The 12,615-nt window shown below is 48.5% G+C and overlaps 1 long non-coding RNA gene across 1 annotated transcript in view; it reads left to right on the top strand.

Moving 5' to 3' along the window:
• LOC123343678 overlaps positions 1 to 12,615 on the top strand; it is a 106,501-nt gene that overhangs the window by 88,160 nt on the left and 5,726 nt on the right. The gene's annotated exons all lie outside the window — the stretch shown is intronic.

Consider the following 12,615-nt stretch of genomic DNA (forward strand, 5'->3'; position numbering starts at 1 on the left):
TTAGCAGCCTATGACACACAGTTGAGCAGTTCCTAGTCCACGCAGCAGGGCGCAGTAGGACACACACACTCATACACAAACACTAGCATTTCAGTACAATGATGTGTTAAGGGTTCCTCAGAGATGTGGCTTGTGAAGCTCTCATAAGGCATTCAGTTTTGGGTTGATTTTTCCCCCTTCACTTGGGGTTTATTTCAAAATTTCTTTTTAGAAGTTAGTGGGTGTCTTGTTGCTTTTGGATTCCTGCTAACCCTGCCCTCCAGAATGGTGCTTTCATGAGGGACAAAGTCAGTGTGGAGGGGCTTGTGCAGGAGTTCCTGGACATACTGCCTTCCACCAGCAAGGAAGCGGTGAGAGCGGGGACATACAGATCAGCCCCTGGAAGAGTGAAGTCTTTTGGGGGTGATCCTGAGAAACCGGATCTGGCTGGTAAATTCATCGCTGATTGACCGCATGGCCTTTCGCTGGAAGGGAGGGGCATTTGCCTGTGATGTGTCTAAGGGGCTGGAATTAGTACAACTCCATGACACTGGATGTGATCGAATGTGTTTAAATGAAAACCCTGCACTGAAAACTGTGCTCAGTCTCTGTTTTCACCATCTGAAATGAGAATGTGACGACAGCCGTGCTGCAGGAGGGTGGCAGGATAACACTTGCATTGTTCTCCTGCTTGCAGGAGATTATTCCTACACCCCGCACTGCGGCCAGCCAGTTCCTGAGTTGCCTTGTAGCCAGCTGCATGCTCGGTCCTCTCCTCAGCTGTGTTCTTGGTGGGAAGAACATTTCGTTTTTTTCTTTGCCATTTATTTTTGGCTCTTAAGATGTCATAAATGATTTGAGCTCAATGGTTCTTTTAAATGCGAACTCGAAACAGCTATTTAAAGCCTTTGCGAGGATGCAGGAGTGTATGAAACACTTATTTTTAGAACCATTTTTAGCAGAAGAGTCTTGGGCAGAAGCAGTTGTGTCTCCTTCTGCTTCATGCTGATTGCATGAGACAAACCTGAAAATCGCAGAGGGAGCCGTCTGGGGACCAGGGTGTGATGATGTCACTCTTCTGACTCTGGCCCCATTGCTCTTTCGAGAAGCTTCCCAATGTGTGCTGCATCGCAGGCACTGCTCCCTAGCCCATAACCTCCTCCTGAAGCCTGCCTGCCCCGTCTCTTCCTCTCCCCTGTCCCTTCTCCTGGGCCTGGAACTTCCTGCTCACCCCATTGTGCCAGGACTTCACCTTCTCTTCATTCAAACCCCTCCTTTCAACCACTTCCTCCACTGAGCCCCCAGAGCATCCCCATGGCAGGACCATGCTGTCACCACCCCGTTATTTAAAGAGACACTCTGCCACCTCCGTCATGCAAGCCCTTGTGCCCAGGCCTGGCGTCGTGCCTGTGATTTGTCCTGCTGAAGTCCATGAAGTCCAAATGACTAGTATTGGTATTTGCTGGGGTGGGGCCGAAACTGACACTATTCTCGGGGTATCCCAGTGGATTTGTTCCCCATCTTTGTCTCTGTGGATTGTAAATTTCTGGGGGCAGAGAACAGGTCCTCCCTGGAGCCTTGCATGCTGCCCGTGCTTAACTAACAATAACAATGTTCCATGCAAGTGCCCTCAGGTTTCTTGGGGTCAGGGCAGATGCTGTGCTAATAGGCACCACAAAAAGGCCTCTGCATGTGGCATAATAAAACAGTCTGACAAATGGCCATTCATTGTAGCTCCTGTCCCTTGCTCCCATTCAGAGTCCCCAAAACACTTCACCTGCCTAAGAAGAAATAGCTGAGTTCTGTTTAAAACGACGGACGTCGTAGCAGAAAAGCCATCTGAGGAATAACAAGAGCCAGTCTTGTTCAGTGCATGAGGCTGGCCACGCCAGCAGGAGCTATGGCGTGAGGCCGGCAGGGCTCACAGGAATGTGTTCACCTGGTGCCTCTGGAGCAGCATGGGCACATCTTGCTGACTTCTCATTTTTAAAAGATGTGAATGTAAAATGTTGCTCTCTGTCTGTGTAAGATCTGCAAGGGAAGCGGGGCTTTGGGAGGGCTATGAATGCTTGTGACTTTCTCCTCCTGTAACTTGTGGCGTGCTGACAGAGAGTGATTTCATTGGGATTAGCCAGCGTAAAGCAAAATGCAACGATTGCAAAGAGGTTTCCAATCTGACCATTTTCAAAGATCTTGTACTTCTGATTAACGGATAGAGTAACGAGCACGTTACCGACTGTTCATTGTATGTGCATGTCGCTGGTCGTCCCAGCGCTTCAGGGTGATAGATGCTATATGAGTAACTAATTCCTCCTCTTGCTATATCTTGGGGAGGAAGCCTCATGTGGACATTTCTCTTGCAAAGTCCAGGAGTTCTGTTGGCCTCAAATATTTTATTTTTCCACAACGGGGGACTCTAATTCTGATTTAGACTCTTTCTTTGGCCTGCATGTAATTTGCCATAATTCAGAGGGTTTTCATAAGTCATGCTGCATATGCTTAAGTGATAATGAGGTATTTCCATGCTGAATCACCAAGTAATGATTTACAACGATGATTTTGTTATTAAATCTGCAGCCCCTGGTTCCAGAGAGTAGCTTTCTGAAGCCGTCTGTTTGCTAATACATGGAGACACTGGAATGCAAGCAGAAAATATTATGAACTCATCATTAGAATGCTGACATATTGATGTGACACCTGCACCTGCCTGCAGGGTTTTCCAAAAAATGCTCTTGAATGTAGCTGACAGATTGGTTATTTTCAAATCCAGCCTGCTTGTTTAATGTGCTGGAGCCAAGCTATTTAGGCAGCTAACTCTAGAAAACACATCCAATGTGAAACTGGAGCTGTTTGGGCAGATACTCTGTACTCACTGAGTCGTGAGTAACCTCCAGACACAAGCTAGCCCCACTTCTAGCCTCTTCTCCCAAACCCAGAGCTGCAGGGACAGCTCTCTGCTGCCCCACAGCATCGCTCCATCATCACGGCTTTGGGGTTTCTAGAGAACATGCTTGTGCACAGCCACTTTCCCCAGTTTCTGAGTGGAGGCTAAGGTCACCTAGGGGAGTCACACTCTGTTCCAGTTTGACTTGCTTTTGTAAGTATGTTGGAAACCAAAACCAACCCTGATTTGTACTCTCTCCTGAGCCTGGTCTGTACTGAGTGCCTGGGAAGCTTTGCTGGTCTAGAACGAGAGGTTTTCTTCTCTCCACTTTGAGAAGCTGACTTTCCACCAGGCCAAAAACTGCTGTGGTGCTTGGGCATGGTAGGTCTGGTAAGCCCAGGCTCTAGGTTTCTTTAAATCTGAGACGGCACAAAATGCTCCCCGCCATGAGGTGAGGCCCAGGGCTGCAGGGGGTCAGTGGATCAGTTCGCTGGGAGCAGGCTCTCAGTGTGAACTGGGACCAATGGGTGGCACAAGGGAGATGTATTCCAGCCTCAGTGTTTGGACTCCGATCCGAATTTCCCCACAGTTCAGAGTAGTTCAGATCTCGGGTTTGGGCTTGGGCCCATTTTTAGTTCCTATGGAAGATTTTCTGCTTACCTGTGTGGGACCTGCGAGACCAAAGCGGTCCAAGCCTTGCAGAGCTCTGCAGTAAAGGAAGGGGTGTTTGTATCGCAGACACACCCTGACTGTCCAGGCTTCCGATTATCCAGCCCTCCGGCCATCTGACTCTTTTGGATGTTCCAAGACATTCCGGGCAGACTTGTACTCAGTTTACTAACTGAACAGACATGAATAAGAATTGGGATTTGCTGACCACCTTACGTGAATAACTTCCTAACATTTGCATGTTTAAGGCTTGTAACTGGTATCATCGGTTCACAGCTGATTTTGTGGGTGGGGGAAAATGAAGAGACCTTAACGTTCAGCTAGCAACTTTGCTGGTGCACAGCGAGCGATTTACCGGAAGCCAGGATTCAGGAGCAAACATTCCCACCCGCAAAGTCTGGTTTCGATAGCACCAGCAGCGAAGGCACAAGGCCTATTATGACATCATGTCTCTTTTCTCTGCTGCTGCTGCTGTTCCTTCCCTGGTGCTAAGGGCACCATCTACTCCCAGGACACCGTGCAAAAAGAAACAATGATGTTGTAACTTTCAGCGAAGCTGATGGCTTTGGCAAATGGACCTCACCTGTGCCCACCCTGACCACCCTTGGAAGGCAAACCAGATGGGATTGTTTAACACATTCAGTGGGATGTCGTCATGTGGCAGTAGAGCAATTTCTATCAGTGGTGATATCACCATAGGGAAATGTGAAGAAACGCATCAAGTGGGTTTCCTTCCTCGGGGCAAAGGTGAAACAAGTCTCCAGCTGTTGCTTTTACTCATGTTCAGGGTCTCCCAAATAACCGTATCCCTTTGCATACGTTATATTGACTCCGGGATCCTAGCTACAGAGCAGGACCTCCCACCCCTCCCCAGCCCTCACAAACAGGCCCTGCTGATGAGTGGTGGAAATTACCAGGATCCAAGCAAATCGCTGCTCCCAGCCCCAGGACAACGCTCAAGGTAACAGCGAATGATGCTCCCGTGGGCTGTTTCCAGGAGGTTTTAAACATTTTGATATTTTCTGATGTATCAAAAATCCCCAAATGACCAATAGCATTTGCAAATAGGCGCACGTGAAAGCTGCAGGTATTCAGAGTTCAGTAAAGACACAGGTGACCTCTATGATGACAAGGCAGAGGAAAGCTTTCAGTGATGTGATTGACAGGAATAGCCTTGATTGATCTTCACTTCAGTATGACCCAGACTAGTTACAGGTGTCAGATGAAGTGACATGAAACACGCTCTGCACACAGGGTAATATTGGCTAACTGCTCGTCCCATTTCTTCCAGGGTTGGTATCGGAGCTATATAAAGCAAAGGGACAAGACTGTAAATAAAGACTCCTCCTCAGCCTGGGCTAAAGCGGGACGGAACTCCACAGGTCCCTTCTCATGTGTGCACCTCTTTGATTTACAGCTGAACAACGCGCCCTAAAGATGCCTCAATGAGTGATAGCCAGCTAACTGGGTGAGCCGTCATCTCGCTGCTCAGCTCTGTGCTGAAGCAAAGGTGCACGGGTACGAAAACATTGGCTCATTCCGATCTAATCAGGAGCGCTGGGTTTCCCTGGTTTCCCGGGCTGACTTTCCTGCTCATCACAGAAATCACTGGAAGACGTCTCTCCAGGCTTGACATGCCAGCCCAGCAAGGGAGCGGGCACAGTCCCAGTGCATGTTCTGGAGGGGAGATGACTTGCAAAACCCAGCTTAGCTCCTGGGTGTCAGGTAACTACAGTTTGACAGTCACTCACTTTTCCCTAGAGCTCTCTGTGGCATCGATAATTAATTAGCAGAAGGGTTGTAAAGTCTGTGTAACGGCTGGGTGCTGTTACTTCTCTGTCATCTCAAATACGGAGTTGAAAATTTTTATTTTGACACAATGTAGCTTTTCCCAATGTAGTTTTCCAGAAACAAGAGCCCTTTGGAACCAGTTTGCACGCAGGGATCTCCACTGAAGAGCTGACAGCTGGCAGAAGCTGCTTCACCACGGCTGTTGGTAAATGGCTACGCCAAGACTTGCCCATGTGGCTGTAGGAACCTCACACGCCAATTACCAAGTCGAAGCTGAAGACTGAGAAGTGCTGCCTGACAACCATGGTATCAAATGTGGCAGAGGCCAAATCCCATGAAGTGCTGAGCCCCTCCTGCAAGGGGCTGGGCTCCTTCAGCTCTCAGCCGAGTCGATGGGCCAGCACCGGGCCCCAGAAGTCCATGAGAGCCGAACGCACCCTGCATCTCACGGCATCAGTCCTCACGATCAGAGAGACCCTTTAAAAAGCAAGTTTATAGTAGCAGGGAGGACTCAGTGCTCCTGGGTCGTTCTACCATCAAACACCCCCCGCCATTTCCAGCTCCTTATGCAGTGTGGTTATCTAGCTAACGACACCAGTTAGCAAAGAGAAGGAGGCACGTGACTCCAGAACAAATCCTGGCCAAGTGTGGGACGTGACTAGAGATTTTTGGATGCTTGATTTTCAGAAAAGCAGCCAGCCCTTGAGATTCAGGCCCCTTTACGGTGTGTCAAGTTAGGCACCTCCAAAAATGGAGGTGCCAAAAATCCCTGGTCACTTCTGCGAGCCTTGGCTGGGCCCATTTCTGTGCCAGTGACCTGGGGTTTTGTCCCATTGTTACTTGGCCAGTTTGGCAGGATGTACCTTCTCCCTTCGCACTAGACCAGCGACGGTCCCAGAGGACCAGCCGCCTGCAATGTTTAAATAAGCAGCAGTTAGCCCCGTGCTCAGGAAACGATGGACATTAACAACCTTGTCAATTATTGTCCTTAAGCTTCCCTTGAGAGAGGTTCATCAAAAGATCCCTGTGGACCAACTCCAGCTATGCTCGGATACCCCTGATCCATTTGGTTCCTACCAGTCCTGCATATGGAACGGAAATGGTCAGTATTCTGGGCTGCTGGGCTCTTTCTAGCCCTGAATAGGGGTAAAGGGTCCCCGCTGATTCTATGAGCAGCTTTTCATACCAGTGACCATGAGATAGTATTGACTCACACACAGCATCTTCGAGAGTGGAGGGCGATGGTCTCTCAATAGGTTTACTGGTTCCGTTCCAAGAGGGCAATTATTGCTCAGAAACTGTTCAAAACTCCTTCCACGGCGGGTCCCATTTTGCCACTTCTCTTGTAGGTGAGATTGAGACATTCTGGGCTTCGCTGTTTCCAGTATTCTGATAATACTGTTCTGCGTGTCTGCAGTAAAATATGCTGTTGTAGCAAACCCACGTTTACACAATCTGAATCCCACTGGACACCACTGACGTCTCGCAGGCCTCTTTGTTTGCAACCATATTTATGAGACTTGCTTTAAAACGGGTCAGATATTGATTCTCAGCATTGACATGTTTTCCCATGAATTAGGTGCTGTAGTTCAAATCTTTCCAGCATAGCTGGTGTGTAGAGACATAAATAATGTGCTAAAACAACATGGTGCTGTCCACTTCTGGATCTTTTCTCTGGCCAGAACAGGTTCGTGCACACCGATGTGTCTGGCAGGGCTGTGATAAAACGAGGAGGCACAAACTGGGACGTGTGCCCAGCAAGCTGTTCCCATGTCTAACTGCTGTGTGAATCCAGCTGCAGGTGAGCTCAGATAACTGCAGACTGACTCAGCTGTGCCATCTGAATATATCTCTGTCAATGGCGTAAAGGACGAAGTCAACATGAACTGAAAAATCACTGTCAGCAATTAGCGAAATTGTCATGGGATCCAATACATGGTTCTGTGTGTGTTCCCAGAGGGACTGACTCTGAATCCCAATTGCCCGAAGTCTGGAAGGGGCTAGGCCCACCGCTTGCTCTAGAACTAAAATGTGAAGTTTAACAGTGTCCCGGGATCTATGCTGGCATCATTTGTATGCAGCCTGGTGTTCTCTAAGTTAGATGCTATAAAATAGGTTGAAAGTGAAAGCAAAGAAGATAAAATCCAGCAGGTCTCAGACAGTCCTTGGGCAAAACTCTCAGTTTACTCAGTGGGAGTTTTGACTGAGAAACGACTGTGGGATTTGGCCCTGGCAATGTCCTGTTAGGAACATGGAAATCTCTAGCTCTGCACCTGACTTTCAGACCAGTTGTCCCTCTAGTTCAATAATCTGGTTCTGAGAGTGGCCAGCACCCGATGCTTCACAGCAAGGTACAGGGCTAGTAACTGCCTGACCTGCCTGTCGGAGACGCATACTCACCTGAGCAGTCCCACCCAGCTCACCAGGGCTGCTCATCTACATGAGTGTTTGCAGGGGCAGGGCTTAAAGCTGTGGTTCTCAAACTAATTAGGAGTCAACAATGTAACAAATGTGGCCAAAAAAAGCAAACATCATTCTGGGATGTATTAGCAGGAGTGTTGTTAGCAAGACAGGAGAAGTAATTCTTCTGCTCTACTCTGCACTGATTAGGCCTCAACTGGAGCATTGTGTCCAGTTCTGGGGGCCACATTTCAGGAAGGATGTGGACAAATTGGAGAAAGTCCAGAGAAGAGCAACAAAATGATTAACAGTCTAGCCCTAAAGTCACACGGCATGATACCTCCTGGACGAAAGCTCTCGGGTTATTCAGTCTCTGTGAAACATGCCAAGCCAGCTGATGCACCTCCGAACAAAGCCCCCCTAGATGCCTATTAATAGCAACTAGAGGTTGGTGAGTTTCTTGAATAACTCTCTGTGAACATTCACGCAAACACTGGCTGTGTTTGCACTCCTTTGCTTGCTAACCATCACTGTTCCAGCCAACAAGTACTGGTAGGAACCTTCCCAGGAAAAGTAACTGTCAGCAAATAATCCTACCACAAACCTGATTCTAAGAATTACGCTCACCCAGTCCTGGAACAGAAGCATCAGAACCACCCCCCAGAGCTTGAATTTCCTATATGGATTACTTGTAAATACCAGCCCGTGAGTATTCTACAAACCCAAGATTATTTGTAGAAATCCTTCAGTGACGAACTCTGAACGTGGAGGAGATGTACAAACATCATTAAACTATCTGTGGTCAGTTCACAAACCGGAAAAGATCTCCTGTTGCAAGGAGTTAGTGGGACTAACCCATTCTGGGAATGCCACAGCTAGGCACTGTGAAAGGCCTTTACTTTGCCTCTTAAGCTGTGACATACACAGAGCACCGCAGCTCGCCTCCTGGAGATGCCAAAGATACCGGTAAAAACTGAAGTCCTCTTGTTGTGCGGCGAGCCCTGTGGCCAGCCTGCTTGGATGATCCTAGCAATTAATTCTTCTGAACGCTGACTCGAGTTGAGCCCTGCCTTCAGCAATCTTGTTTGGAAGCCCCCATCTGGGGCCTGCGTGGTGTTACTCTTATGATGCTCCAGGGGATTTGACAAGGGCAGGGGTCAGTTTGTGCAGATTGCACTGCTGAAGGGATACATCCTGCACAGCGGCACTGACACGTCGCACAGTCCTGACACCTCAGCACTAGCAATTCCAGAAACCGAAGATCCCCTTAAAGATTTTGTTGCTGACTATAAGTCCCTTCCTTAGTAAGTACCTGGGTATACACCTCTGAGGCCTTCGTAATTCCAAAGCCAGAAGGGACCATTGTGATCATCTCATCTGATCACGTGTAACGCAGGCCAGAGACCTGCCCCACAAGAACTCCTCGAGCTCGGCTTATAGAAAAAATCCAGGCCTGATTTTAAAATGGCCAGTGATGGAGAACTCACCACGACCCTTGGAAAACTGTCCCAATGGTTAGTTACCCTCCCCCTTAGGCAAGGTCAGGCTGGCAATAGCTTCCTCTTCCAGCCACTGGATGGCACTTGACTTTCCTATGCTAGACTGATGAGCCCATTATGAAATATTTGTTCCCCATGTAGATACATCCCTGCAGGTTTCAGCTCCAGCGTGATGCAAAGGGCACGAGATAGTGAAGCCGTGTGCCACTAGCCCCCTCGGGTGCAGAGCAGGCTGCCTGTCTATTGCTGCGTTTGGTGCCGCAGCTCATGCTGTACTATCGAGCCAGCCACAGAACATTCCTGCAGAGAGGCCAGGGCGCTCGGTAAATTCTGATGAAAAACTTGGGCAGTGTGAAAATTTCTTGCAAATGTTGACCAATGTACAATGTTTGCTCACTGATTTTTAAGAAAGGTAGAAGATGAACTATATCATGTACTGTCCGGTTCCTACGGTATGCGTTGATAACTGGTAATGTAGCATGACAGAAGGCAAAATATTTCCTGTGTACTGTGATGGGGCAAGGCCGGATGGCTACAGTAAAGTACTGAGGAACAGGTATGTTAGCCCCAGGCTAAACAAATCCCTAGCACTGTGGTAACCAAATGGCAGTTGCTCCAGGTTAATCAAGGCACCTGGGGCCAATTAAGATCTTTCTAGAAGGCCGTGGAGATAGCTACACTGATTAGAACACCTGCAGCCAATCAAGGCAGGCTAATCAGGGCACCTGGTTTAAAAAGGGAGCTCACTCCAGTCAGGGGAGGAGGAGCCAGAGGAGAGAAGTGCGTGTGAGGAGCTGGGAGCAAGAGGCACAAGGAGCTGAGACTGAGAGGGTGTGCTGCTGGAGGACTGAGGAGTTATCATACAATCCAGCATTATCAGACACCAGGAGGAAGGTCCAGTGGTGAGGATACAGAAGGTGTTGGGAGGAGGCCATGGGGAAGTAGCCCAGGGAGTTGTAGCTGTCATGCAGCTGTTCCAGGAGGCACTATAGACAGCTGTGATCCACGGGGCCCTGGGCTGGAACCCGGAGTAGAGGGCGGGCCCGGTTCCCCCCAAACCTCCCAACTCCTGATCAGACACAGGAGGAGTTGACCCAGACTGGGGGTTCCACCAGAGGGGAAGATCACTGAGGTGAGCAAATCCGCCAAGAAGCGCAGGACCCACCAAGGTAGAAGAGGGACTTTGTCACAGTACCTAAATTCTAAGGCCCAAAGTTCCCTATGCTGGGCAGGGGCAGAGAGAGAGGCACATTCTCACCAGCAAAGAGCGGGAATATGTAACTATGCCCCCTAGAGAGTCAATATGCAGAGACCAAGATACTCGATGGGCTGCACATACATTGTGCTCAAATTTCTCTCTCCTAGCAACCTGTGTTCTGCCATTTCTGTCAGAGAAGCCATTCACTCTTGTACTGCTGGAGTCACATTGACTTTCCAGGGTCAGTAGAGTGGAAGAATTACTTCTTGTGTCTTGCTTACAACACTCCTGGTAATACATCCCAGAATGATGTTCGCTTTTTTGCCACGGTGTTACACTGTTGACCCCTCATTAGTTTGTGATCCACTATCACCCCCAGATCCTTTTCCGCAGTATTCCTTCCTAGGCAGTCATTTCCCATTTTGCAAGCAGGCAACTGATTGTTCCTTCCTAAGTGGAGCACTTTGCATTTGTCCTTGTTGAATATCAGCCTATTTATTTCAGACCATTTCTCCAGTTTGTCCAGATCATTTTGAATTCTAATCCTGTCCTCCAAAGTGCTTGCAACCCCTCCCAGTATCATCTGCATACTTTATAAGTGTGCTCTCTCTGCCACTATCCAAATCACTTATGAAGATAGTGACTAGTACCAGACCCAGGACAGATCTCTCTGAGCGCAGTTTTCCAGACATTTGTGCACCCACCTTATTGTGGGTTTGTCTAGGCTACGTTTGCTCATGAGACGCTCAAGTGAAGACATGGTAAAGACTCAGTGCCGGTGCATTAGGAAATTGCATCCCAGTGATGATGTTCTCTCCCTACAGCAGAGGACAGTCTGTATGTTCTCCCTGCTGCTGGCAGGGCAATCCTCAAACACAGGTGGTCACAGCCAGAATTTGTGTGTGGAAACACAGTCAACATTAGATCTGGTGGACAACTGCATAGACGCGGACCAGTCATTTGAACCTGGTGCAGCTGTTTGGTTTGACCATGCTCATGACTCTTCTTACCTGTGAGGGGTGAAATCCCCCTCCCACCCCCGCACAAGACCAGCACAAGGCATATGTACCACTTAAGTCCCATGTAAGCAGTCACTGAGGCTAGGCTTATCCAGACAGAGCCATCAAACCTTTGGAGAGTTTTTCAATGTCTGTTTCTGATTTGCAATGAGCAAAGAGACTGTAGGCCAGAAGGACCCATTGTGATTATGAACACCTGCCCTGGGCCAGAGCACCTCACCCAGGGATTCTGCATCAAGCCAATAACTTCCTTTTGCATTCAAGCAGATCTTTTAGAAAAGGCATCAGGCTTGGTTTAAAGACTCTTGAGTAATGGAGAACCCATCAATCCCCAGGTGAGTTGTTTCAATGGTTAATTCTGGTCCCTGTTAAAAGTGTGCACGTTATTGCTAGTTTGAATAATTTGTCCGGCTTCAGTGTCCAACCACGGGATGTTGTGATGCCTTTGTCTGCCAGGTGGAAGAGCTATCTGCTACGAGAAACCTCTTCCCATGACGGTACTTGCAGACCGTGATTAGGAAGAGACCTGGACACTAACTCCCTTGGGGGAAGAAAGTGGGGAAGCGATGAATGAAGGCGGAACAGAATACAAGAAAAGTTGACATTTCAAAGCCATACAAAAATGTTGTTGCTAACTCGTCCCAGTGAAGGGGGACTGGAAGGAGACAGCTGAGAATGGCTCAGAGTCAAATGTAGGTCCAAAAGGAGGATGCGTGGCAGGGTGAGATGTGAAGGGCAGTTGGTTTAGAGCTCCGTGAGAAGGGACAGCACAAGTAGAAGTAGCAGCCCCCATGTGTGGACGGCTGTGGGGACAGGACTAAGAAGTAGCTGAGATTGGCAGATAGCAGATTTAAAGTAGATGCACTGGAGGTCTGAATGACCAGGTTGTAGAAATCCATGGAGCGTTTGCATACCCCTTGTGAATTGTGATTCCACATCTTTAAAGTTGCTTGTGACAAGCAAGGTTGATATTTTCATCTGAGCTTACAATGTCTGGGGCAACACAATCACTCCCACAACAGGGCCAAGAATAGCAGTGGCTTTGGCATTACTCTTGTAGGGTAGTCAATAAAATGAACAGCGTGTAGCAAGCCATCCCTTCGGGTGGACTAACCAGTGCAGGAACACTCTTTTAGCACTGTGCTAGCTGTGTTTCTAGTTAGCTCAACTGAAAAA

The sequence above is a fragment of the Mauremys mutica genome, chromosome 11 (genome assembly GCF_020497125.1).
Source record: "Mauremys mutica isolate MM-2020 ecotype Southern chromosome 11, ASM2049712v1, whole genome shotgun sequence".
NCBI lineage: Eukaryota > Metazoa > Chordata > Testudines > Geoemydidae > Mauremys > Mauremys mutica.